Below are 12,989 nucleotides of genomic sequence, written 5' to 3'. Positions count from 1 at the left end.
TTACGAGGAACGATCTTAACGGTTCTAAAAATCCTATATATACCCATGCTCTTCATTGTTGCAACTCACACAATATGATCTATTTGCTCTAAGTTGGGGCCTAGCACCTTATACCTCAGCAAGTTGGATCTAGATTTCCATTCTTGGACCCGTTGTAAGTATTCCTTCATTCTTTTACGCGCTTTTGGCGTGAAAGTCAAACTTTGTTTGACTTTCTGCATTGACCAGTTTATTGTCAACACGAAGTCCGTTTGAACTTCGCAACGTGAGCGTAATCACGATGGTCATAGTCCCTTGTGACGATACCTACTGATTACCACGTTGATAGGTGTAGTGACGAGTCATAGTTTCGGTCAAAATACGCTTTAGCACGTATTTTGTAACCAAACTACTCTTGGGTATCAAAACCCTTTGTTTTGATACCAAAACTGTTTTCTAACCTCGTTAAACATGTTTTAACATGTTTAGCTCGTCACTTTAGGTTTAGTGCTTATATAGGGTCGTAAGGTAAGCGGTCTAAACAACCGCTTAGACTTTCGAACCCGACCCCTTTGGTCGATCATTAGGATCCGACCAAACATATAATGTGATCATAGTTGTATAGGGAATAACCTTCTGAGGTTATACCTTATGGTCACCTCGTTTAGTTAGTCGTATGATAGATAGTTTATATGCCTTAGGAAAATGACCAAAATGCCCTTTTGAGCATAATTTCATTTTAAACATATGTAACCAATATTTTGACATCTAAACTAATTATATAATATAATTAGATATGTTAAGGCATATAATACTTGTCATAGGACTAGTTAGGCGTCTCAAACGCGTTTTCGCGCGAACTGTGACAACCCTCACCAAATCAGGTATCCATACGGTTTAATTAATAATTGATTACTGCTTAATTACTGTGCTTGCTTGAAATTGCTGATAAACTGCTACTTGATTTCTGATACTTGTACATACCTGCATCATACTTTAATTACCGTCACTACATTATTTACACGCTGAACCTTAGTGACAAACATGATGCACAAAAGCACAGTAGCACTATGAACGGATAACCTATTGAACATGCTGATAAGCCAGCATCAGGCAGATATTGCCTCTAAGGCCTGTATGAGCCAGAAATGATTACTACACTAGTGGTGAGTGTAGGGATACAAGGGTTGTAGAACTGCGTCTCTAGGGATAAGTTACAGTGACTGGATGTGCCTAAAACGTACACTAAGCACAAAATTCAGCACATTAACCAAAAATTCAGCATTTGGTTAGCTAATAAAGTGCCAAAACATGAGAAAAATATTACTAGACACTTTGCAAAGTGTCGGGAATAAGTTGTGTCACTAAAAATGGTATTAACGACACTCTAAAGCTTTGTTAAGCGCTTTAACGGATTACTATCCAACCGAACAACCGGACTATACCCGGAACATGAAAATATTGTCATTAACATTATTTGTCTTTTTCTGAGCCAGTTAGGGTCCCTGAATACCCTAACACCCGCCATAAAGCACAACGCACAACTAACCGGGTTAATACTTAACTAACCTATATTAACCTAACTTTACACTAACTAATAGTTGAAAATGAACTAGACCCCCCCCCCTGGCTGATTTCGGTCACTATGTGACCATAACTTGTACGATTTTTTATTATTATATTATCTTGTGTCCCATATCTAAGTGACATAGAAACCATTGGATCTTAATCTCATCTTTGCCTATAAGTAACTAAAGATTCCACAACATGATCATTACATCCACAACTCAACTCAAATACACCTCTCTCTCTCTCTTAAAAGCTCACGGCCAAGCACCCCTCTTTCAACCCTCCATCATTCAATTTTCTTCTTCACATTCCAAGTCCATTCAAGGGTCAAGGATCCCGTATAAGGAGGCTTGGTGCAAACGGAAGGCGAAGGACCTCACTCTCTTGCTTTTATCCACCCTTTTCGCGTCTAGATTCTTCCCTAGCCTCGAGCTAGTGGTATGTTGCTTAAATCACCTTCTTGAACTATCTTAAAGTGGTTAAAACGATTTGTAATGGTTAAAACTAGTAATCCTACAAGTTGATGCATTAAAGTCTACTAAAAACACTAATAATAATGGATAAAAGCTCATATGTTGTGTAAATGTTGTAGTAATTGATTTGTGTGGTTATTTGGACCCGATCTATGTTGTGGTAGCTCGGATCATCATTTAACCCGGTTTGGTCATGATCATGGATCATGACATAAGGTTGTTTTGAATGTAACAAGGGTTAAAGGGTGAGACTCTACCACACACGAATCATGAACTTGTGTAAAAGCGTTTTTACTTGTGAAATAGTGTTTAGAACTAGCAGATCTACGGATCTACAAGCGGTATTTTCAAGGAACCAAGTATCAAAGAAATCATGTTTTCTAAAAACGGATCTTACACTAACAAGTATGATTTTTAGAAACCACAAGTGTGTAAACACTTGTGTAGCACAAAGTTTCGACAAAATAACAATTTTTGTAAAAGATGACGAGAAGTTGTAAAGACGGAATTTCTTTAAAAGCAAGGTTTTTACGAAACCGGACTAATTTATATAAAGATCCGCTAAAAGTAATGGGATTTACATCATAGTTTTGGAAAAACTACAAGTTCATGAGATTTTTGCGATTTACATATTTATTAACTAGTTGGTTGTGTTGGACGTTGTTTTGATTGAATAAGAAAATTGTTGAATAGATTTGTAAAAGAAAATGATAAGCTTGAAAGCGTGGCCACCTCCAGTTACAGAGGAAACTCTGGCGAAATTTTTCCAAAAACCTAACACTTAGAATTATTTTCACTACAAGTGTTAGAAATACTTTTCGACATGTTTTCAAAATATAAGTTTCGCCACGACTTTATTTACAAATATCGGAGGTGGGATTTTCACAAAATTAAACGTGATAAATATATATTTGGTAAATATATTTTTCACAACGTCACTTATCAACTATTTTGTGAAGTGAATAAATATTATTTTTAGGGTAAAAATAATATTATCGAACGTTAACGAATCCAAAATAATACGAACGCTTTCACGATAAATATATAAGTTACACCGGTAATTATTATTACCACTCGATCGTTAAAACGTAACTTACGCATTTTACGGAAACATTTATGAACGCGTATTTTTGTTAAAGTATTATTTTGGGAAGATTATGTGAAATAAAAATATAATACTTTTGAGAAAAATAATTATATTTTGGAGTTAGGAATAAATATATATTAAGTGAGACTTAATAATATATTTCAAAGATATACGAACGCACATGTATTAAATCCCCCATCCTTGGGAAGGAAAATAACTACCAAGTATATACAGAAAGTAAACACGACATAGTTGTCTAACTATTTCCCGAAGAATTAAACCATAAAGCTAAAGCACGGCCGTCCGTCTAATAGAGTTAGTACATGTAGGTCGTCGCACAGCTGCTTGATTGGAGGTATACTTGGTAGAAACGCACCACTGTGAGTTCATGTCCCCCTTTTCTCTTAACTGTTTTCAGTTTTCTAAGCTGCGGGGGTGAAATACATGTTACTATGATTACAAGTACTTTTTACATGGTATGGATAGCGTAAGGAGGGTTATTACCTAGATCATGTGAATGGGTAGGCTATTATCGTAAGGCCATTAATCCTTGTATAAGGACCGAGAGGCGTGAGTGATAGATCTATCGGGTGTTGCGAGCCCTACGCATGAGCCAGCGTGTGGCTGCATGTGGTGACTATGTCGTTCCGCCGGAAGGACCAGTATGAAATTCGCGTTACAGGTTTGAGTGCTTCCTAGGCCATTTCACTTATTAATGTATTAGCTACACATTAATTGATCTCTTTTTCCTTGTTGCTACATACCAGGAATTTTCATACATACAGACATTTTACAAAGGTTTTACTTACTCACTACACATGAACTCGCTCAACAATTTTTGTTGATTTTTCCAACTTACATGTATTTCAGGGAGCTAAGGATTCTGGCACGGTATGCTATGTTTTCCGCTGCATAAGAGTTTCGAGGTCATCCAAGTTTAGGGGATGTGACTTTTACCTGGACGAGTCATAGTCCTTAAACTGCGTTTATTTCATGTTGGTGTTGTGACTTTCAAACAATGTTTTATGTTATCAGGTTGTAGTGTCCGTTGCATGAGTCAACGCCATAAGACAATGTGGTGTTACTTATATTTTAAAACTTAAATCAATGGATGATCTTGCATGGTTTTATTTTCATATAGCTTGTTATGATTAAGCTATGGTATTAAGAAGTCACACCAAATTAACCACGCTTCCGCAAAGCCAGGGTGTGACACGAACGACGCGTGAAAGTGGCATAAGCTACCTTAGTGGGTCATAATGGGTTGTAAGAACTTAGGATAGGTTTCGTTCTAGAATATAGGCTTTGTTAAACCATATCACATGAGTTCTAACACTCATTTGGTTTACAAGACCTCATTCTACCCGATCTTCCGATTTAGGTATCGATTCCCTAATATAGTATCTGTTACCCTAGGAATCGCTTCAACACTTGAACTCTTGGTCTTTTGAGCTTTGTTATTACCTTTGAACCGGGACTATACGCAACCCCAGGCGAGTACATAGCCCCCCTCTTTTACTGTTTTCAAATGTTTTGGGGTGATTCATATGTGTAATCGATTTGTTTTCAAAATGTGTGGCATATGTGTGTTCACTAAGTGCTTTTATGTGTATTATTCCGATTATGCAAATGTAATGTTTTATCCTTAAGTGATCTACCTATCTTCATAGTTAGATTCATATAGGATATTTGAAGTACAGTCTTAGATCTTCCTATCTTCATAGTGAGATTTTTAAGAAGTACTTTACAACTCAATGGTTGGTTTTTGTGTAGTTTGTTGGTGATTTAGATAAGGAAAGTAGATGATACAATAAGCACATGGTGGATACGCCGCTGGTAGTTCCTATATATAAGTGTGCTTATTGTATTACCTATCGTGGCGTTATCCCGAATCACCATTAGGATTTAGGATTGTTTTGATTCAATAATTCAATATGTCAAGAACCCAAAATCCCTGCAGTATCTATCTATCTTCATAGTTAGACTTATATGGGATGTTTAGAGTACTAATAATGGAGTCCATGTTTGGATTTATTATGTTCTTTAATGCATGTTAGATTAGACAATGTGATAGAACCCGAATCGTTATAGCATCTACCTATCTTCATAGGTTGATTCTTGTAGGATGTTTAAAGTACTGATATTGGAATCCTTTATTGGATTCATTGTGTGCTTTAATGCGTGTTTGCAAGTTGGTACAAGTTGGTTAGTTTATGTGTTATGTGGTAGTTGTGATTTAAATAACGAAACGGGTATAATAAAATAAGAACATGGTGGATACGCCGCTGGTACTTCCTATATATAAGTGTTCTTATTTTATGATTCTTGCAGCGTTATCTGGATCACTTTAGGATTTTGTGTACAATTGTTTCAATGTCTGATTATCATAATCTTTGTAGAATCTCCCATATTTTTGTATGTTAGATTCCTAGAAAGATATATGAAGTATTAGCATAACTCATTGATTTGATTTATATAATACTTATATAAGTTTTAATTTATTTCAAAACAGTTATTATTAATCCTTGATTGGATTCCTAATAACACATTAACAAGTTTTACAATGGTTTAATCGAGATTTCAATATAAGGCATAAAATGACTTAGTAAATATCATATTGCCATATACAAACCTATTTTGTCACGAATTTTCACAATTAAGATTAATACCAAATGTTTTGTCATTTACTTGGCTAATAAAACCTATGTATTTGCCGGCATTTTTATGCTGACTGTTTTCACATATGTTTCAGGTTTTCGACTGTTCAAGCATGCAACTAATAGGACTGCATACGGGCCTTAGACTTCTAAAAAGAACAATTACATGTATTCTTTAATTGTAAAACGATGTTAATGAAATTGAAACAATTTAGTACCAGTAGTTGTGAGCAATTTGTAACGTGACTCCCCGATATTTCCGCCGCGTGTTGTTATATTACGCGATTGGGGTGTTACAGATTGGTATCAGGGCACTGGTTATAGGGAATTAGGTCATTAGCATGCCTTGAACCTAGTCTATAACCTTCCTAGGACCCAAACGTGAGTAGACTTAGGAACTCACTCCTAATCCTCATCCTTATTCGTGCCACAACTGCTCTATGAATTACGAATCATCTAACCTTAGATGATTTATCCTGAAACCCCTAGGTTTTATGCCTTAAGGTATTCCTCAAAAAGTTTTTTTCTCAAAACGTTTTCATTAAAATATTTCGCAAACATGTTTTATCTCAAACGATTTGTATCAAAAGATTTCTTAAATGTTTTCTTCAAACGTTTTTCATCGAAATCTAGGGTTTTAATAATGTGAACACATGCAATCTGGAAGCGTGGATGCCTGTACCCCGAGTTTTCTGTCTAAGTCTAGAGTGTTCGTACAAATTCGCATTTTCGGACCAGTCAATCTTACCTAGGAACTCTTAGGGTGAGTGTCCACTTATAGGCTAAAGCATGTCTTCATGAATCAGTATAAAGACCTATCCATCTTGACCCTACCGATCGATTTCTAAACGACCTTTGTAACCCTACTCATTCATGTTACCCTCGGTAATGTGTTTGCTCTTCATGACAATCGAAGCATCCTTCCTTTCCCAATACCATTTCATCATATTACCTTTGGTGATATGTTTGATTCAATATAGTTGAAATGAATCTCATTTCATTTCACGACTCTACGAGATCCTATTTTATTTTCAAGATACTACCTTTGTCTTTTAAAATTTCAAATTTTTACCATCTGGATGAGAATTTTCAAAATTTCAACACAAAGTTTCTTTATTTTAAAATTTTAATTTAAAAACATTTTGTCTTAAAAGTAATAAAATTTTAAACAGATAAAAGAATTTATGATATAAACCATTAACCCGGTTTGTATTCTCTCATCCAAAAATATTACAAAAATTCATTTTCAGACAACTCTTGATAATGTTACAAACTCATAACAAATTGAATGAATCTAACTTAATTGGTTTTCTCTATAGCTGAATTTTCAAAATGCCTCCTCGATGAGATGCACAACCTCAAACCAATGAAGAAGTCGCAGCCCTTGTCGCTCAGCAAATGGATGCAGTGCTTCCCCGGCGTGGTAACCCAGATTCATCAGATATATAACAACAATGCCCAGTGTAATTTCAAGACCTTTAATTCAGCCAAACCGCTAAAATTTTCTGGGTCTAAAGGAGCAACCGCACTTTTACAATGGTTCGAAAGTATAGAAAGCACATTCCGCCATGTTCAGTGTCCTAATGAGCGAAAGGTAGATTTCGCTTCGAGTGTCTTTCAAAGGAGAGCACTCACTTGGTGGAATGGTATTATGAGGGACCAAGGTGCCAAGGTAGCAATGGAACTGACGTGGGAAGAATTTAAGGATCTTATGAAGAAGGAATTTTGCCCACGAAGTGAAATAAGGGCACTGGAAAATGAGTTCTACTATTTAAAACAGGATAGTGGGGAAAATCGTGCCTACACTGACCGATTTGAATAGTTAAGCCTACTTTGCCCCACTATGGTCACACCTTTGGATCGGGCCATTGAAAAATACATCATTGGTTTACCTGACCCTGTCCAAGACATTGTCACTGGTAACCAACCTGCAACGTTCAGGGAGGCTAAGGAATTAGCTGCTATCTTGACTGACTCGCAGGTTAGAAAAGGTAAGTTATTTCGACAGAAGACAAGAGAAAAGACACCGAATCAGTTAACGAGAATTCAAGAAAATCAAAGGCCGAATCTTCTAAAAGTTCTAGGAAGCGCAAGGCTTCAAAGAATTTTGCAATTCCTGCACCTGCCCCACTGAACTCAGTACCCTTCAAGGGATTTTATCATGGAAAGCAGCCTCGGTGCAATCATTGCAATTATCATCATGCATCAAATTACCCTTGTCGCCAGTGTACAATTTGTGGTTTATTTGGACATCTAGCGGTGACCTGTCGTATCCAGAATCGAGCAGCCCCTACTCAGACTCGCCCAAGAGCATGTTTCAATTGTGGTGACTTAAATCATTTCAAGCGAAACTGCCCCAAGCTTGCCAATGCTAAGGACGAGCATTCAACATCAATGAGGCTCAAGCTAATGATCAAGCGCTTATGATCATTTGAACCTTTAAATTCCTGTTTATTTTCAAGATCAATGTACATATTTTAATTATGTTTGTAATGACAATATAAATTTCAAGAAGTTTATCTTTATCTTTGTTATTCAATTTTCAATTTCAAATTCTATTGTGATTGCACTATGTGTGATTTCAAATTTATGCTGATTTTTGAAGATTCCGTTCTTTAGGAACTAGATCTTATAATTTAGTATAATGTGATTGCACTCTAGTGCATTTGTACAAATTTGGTAACACGTTCAATACAAGTTAATAATGTTTTATGATCATAGCATTATATACATGATTTGTTTATCTAATATGTATAGCACATGATTATAAATTCAATTTGCTTTGTATGTTGATTTAACGTACTTAGTTTGTTAACTTAGCATACCTAGCACATGAATTGAGAACATTTTCTTGATATGCTTACATTATGATGATAATGTATGATTAGTATATGTTGCATTCTACCTGTTTGGTTAATATGAAACATATATATTTGTACTAGAATAAAATACATACTACTAAATTTGTCGTAGGCAAAATAAGTAGTGTTATCATTGCTAGTATGAAATACAATTCAATTTGACGGATGTTATGTTGTGACAATGTTTATTTGATTTAGACGATAGTTCGACCTTGTTACTTGTTTACCCTTGCTTAACAAGACGAGCTATGTGGACCATGTGACGAAACGAGTAATTATGGGTGCACACTTAATTATGAGTTTCGACGCATCAGAATCATAGTATGCCTTGTTAAGTATGGTGGCATAAAATCTAGAATGATTAAGGTAACGAGAGGGGTATGATGCGATAAGAACACGATGGATACGCCGATGGTACTTCCTATATATAAGTGTTCTTATTGTGTTATTCTTCAGAACGTTGTTGAGGTCATTTGGTGATTTTATGTTATCTTGGACCATTATGTGATTATGTGTTTGTTTGTTATTTGAGTGTTCGTTTCTGATAGATAATAGCAAGTACATTCATTAACTCAAATCGAGCTGACCGGGAGTATGATATGGTGTTAAAGGTGACGATCTTGATGCCATAGGTATGTTGACCCGTCTCCTATGCATGAGATGCTCATGGTGCATTGGATGTACCTCGTGGGACGTTAGAAACCGTGTACGTGAAGGGCTTGAATGTACACCCCCTTTGTTTGCTAGGAATTACACTAGGAGATTAGTATAACATAGTGCCATACTTAAATGATTTTTGAACACTAGTCGACTATCACAAGTTTCAAAAGGATTGGATACCTTGAGATACTTTGAATATCCCAAATCACATCTTGAATTCCCTTCCAAATGATGCTCTGCATCTTTGGGATCTAGCAATCTGCTTATCCATTAGTCGTTTCAATTCCACTCGACGGACTCCTTTGAATAAATTTCAGGAGGAAATTTCCTGAAGTAGGGGAGACTATGACACTTGTGCTCCGTAAACACACACGATGTAGGAAACTATCTTTCATCAAAGAAACAATGTGTTTTGGTCTCAAAAATTTGTCTATTTGTGTTTTACACTTTCACATTTTAATTCTAGTTCATTTTTAAGCCTTAAATCGCTTTCTGGAAAGTTAAACGCGAACTGATACGTAAATGTAACCAGTTTAATGCGGAAAACACTCTAGAACAGTGACATAGGCTTAACATACCTTAAATAACTTTTATATAACTTAGAAAAAGGTTTTGAAAGCTTTGGTGTGTCAACAACAAGTCTATTCACACTCAGGGACTATTTGCGTCAACCTGCGAAAGTCAGCTGATTCACATAGTATCGAACATTCCGGAACTTGATCATAAGTTAAACATGCCCTAAATATCCTTTACATAGCTTAGAAATAGGCTTTGAGGTGTTTAGTGCGCAAAAATAAACTTATTTGATCAATAGGGACTAAAAGCGTCAAAAGTGCATAAGTTTGCATTTTCGCGCATAACTTACATTCTGAATACATCCGGACATCCAACAATTTATGTAATCATTAAAATATTTTATTTTAGTGATTAGCTTGATAAAATCTCATTCGTCGCGTAATTTGGATCGTTTTTCGCAACCGTTCGTGTTTCGTCGTCATTAATCGAACAACGCGACCGTACGACCAAACGAACCGACATCCGAGATATTTTTAAGCATGTTTCATGTCTCCTATGTTTAGGCATCATTATAGAACCTTGAAAATGGCTTAACGGGCCTTAAACGCATCGAAAATGGCCTTAAAAGCATGCACAGACTGAAACTGTAATTTCTGAAACTTGTTGCTGAACTGTGGAGTTCAGGCGGGGCGCGTAAGCCCAAAGGCTTACCTTACGCGGCCTGTGTAAGCATGTCAGATCAGTAAAACTCAATTTCCAGCTTGTTCCCAGCTGTTTTGTTCACTTGCACATGGTATTCTAACATTCTATGGGTCATTTTTAGGTGCCCATGGTTTTGCAAAACCATGGGTGCAAGTGTATGGTTGAGATTGATGCTCGGTTTACGAGGAACGATCTTAACGGTTCTAGAAATCCTATATATACCCATGCTCTTCATTGTTGCAACTCACACAATCTGATCTATTTGCTCTAAGTTGGGGCTTAGCACCTCATACCTGAGCAAGTTGGATCTAGATTTCCATTCTTGGACCCGTTGTAAGTATTCCTTCGTTCTTTTACGCGTTTTTAGCGTGAAAGTCAAACTTTGTTTGACTTTCTGCATTGACCAGTTTATGGTCAACACGAAGTTCGTTTGAACTTCGCAACGTGAGCGTAATCACGATGGTCATAGTCACTTGTGACTATACCTACTGATTACCACGTTGATTAGGTGTAGTGACGAGTCGTAGTTTCGGTCAAAATACGCTTTAGCGCATATTTTGTAACCAAACCACTCTTAGGTATCAAAACCCTTTGTTTTGATACCAAACCTGTTTTCTAACCTCGTTAAACATGTTTTAACATGTTTAGCTCGTCACTTTAGGTTTAGTGCTTGTATAGGGTCGTAAGGTAAGTGGTCTAAACAACCGCTTAGACTTTCGAACCCGACCCGTTTGGTCGATCATTAGGATCCGACCAAACATACAATGTGATCATAGTTGTATAGGGAATAACCTTCTGAGGTTATACCTTATGGTCACCTCGTTTAGTTAGTCGTATGATAGATAGTTTATATGCCTTAGGAAAATGACCAAAATGCCCTTTTGCGCATAATTTCATTTTAAACATATGTAACCAATATTTTGACATCTAAACTAATTATATAACATAATTAGATATGTTAAGGCATATAATACTTGTCATAGGACTAGTTAGGCGTCTCGAACGCGTTTTCGCGCGAACGACGCGTTAAAGTGGCGTAAGCTACCTTAGTGGGTCATAATGGGTTGTAAGCACTTAGGATAGGTTTCGTTCTAGAATATAGGCTTTGTTAAACCATATCACATGAGTTCCAACACTCATTTGGTTTACAAGACCTCATTCTACCCGATCTTCCGAGTTAGGTATCGATTCCCTGATATAGTATCTGTTACCTTAGGAATCGCTTCAAAACTTGAACTCTTGGTCTTTTGAGCTTTGTTATAACCTTTGAACCGGGACTATACGCAACCCCAGGCGAGTACATAGCCCCCCTCGTTTACTGTTTTCAAATGTTTTGGGGTGATTCATATGTGTAATCGATCTGTTTTCAAAATGTGTGGCATATGTGTGTTCACTAAGTGCTTTTATGTGTATTATTCCGATTATGCAAATGTAATGTTTTATCCTTAAGTGATCTACCTATCTTCATAGTTAGATTCAAATAGGATATTTGAAGTACAGTCTTAGATCTTCCTATCTTCATAGTGAGATTTTTAAGAAGTACTTTACAACTCAATGGTTGGTTTTTGTGTAGTTTGTTGGTGATTTAGATAAGGAAAGTAGATGATACAATAAGCACATGGTGTATACGCCGCTGGTACTTCCTATATATAAGTGTGCTTATTGTATTACCTTTCGTGGCGTTATCCCGAATCACCATTAGGATTTAGGATTGTTTTGATTCAATAATTCAATATGTCAAGAACCCAAAATCCCTGCAGTATTTATCTATCTTCATAGTTAGACTTATATGGGATGTTTAGAGTACTAATAATGGAGTCCATGTTTGGATTTATTATGTTCTTTAATGTATGTTAGATTAGACAATGTGATAGAACCCGAATCCTTATAGCATCTACCTATCTTCATAGGTTGATTCTTGTAGGATGTTTAAAGTACTGATATTGGAATCCTTGATTGGATTCATTGTGTGCTTTAATGCGTGTTTGCAAGTTGGTACAATTTGGTTAGTTTATGTGTTATGTGGTAGTTGTGATTTCAATAACGAAATGGGTATAATAAAATAAGAACATGGTGGATACGCCGCTGGTACTTCCTATATATAAGTGTTCTTATTTTATTATTCTTGTAGCGTTATCTGGATCACTTTAGGTTTTTGTGTACAATTGTTTTAATGTCTGATTATAACAATCTTTGTAGAATCTCCCATATTTTTGTATGTTAGATTCCTACAAAGATATCTGAAGTATTATCATAACTCATTGATTTGATTTATATAATACTTATATAAGTTTTGATTTATTTCAAAACAGTTATTATTAATCCTTGATTGGATTCCTAATAACACATTAACAAGTTTTTACAATGGTTTAATCGAGATTTCAATATAAGGCATAAAATGACTTAGTAAACATTATATTGCCATATACAAACCTATTTTGTCACGAATTTTCACAATTAAGATTAATACCAAATGTTTTGCCAT

The sequence above is a fragment of the Helianthus annuus genome, chromosome 8 (genome assembly GCF_002127325.2).
Source record: "Helianthus annuus cultivar XRQ/B chromosome 8, HanXRQr2.0-SUNRISE, whole genome shotgun sequence".
Classification (NCBI taxonomy): domain Eukaryota; kingdom Viridiplantae; phylum Streptophyta; class Magnoliopsida; order Asterales; family Asteraceae; genus Helianthus; species Helianthus annuus.
This window is presented reverse-complemented; position numbering follows the sequence as displayed.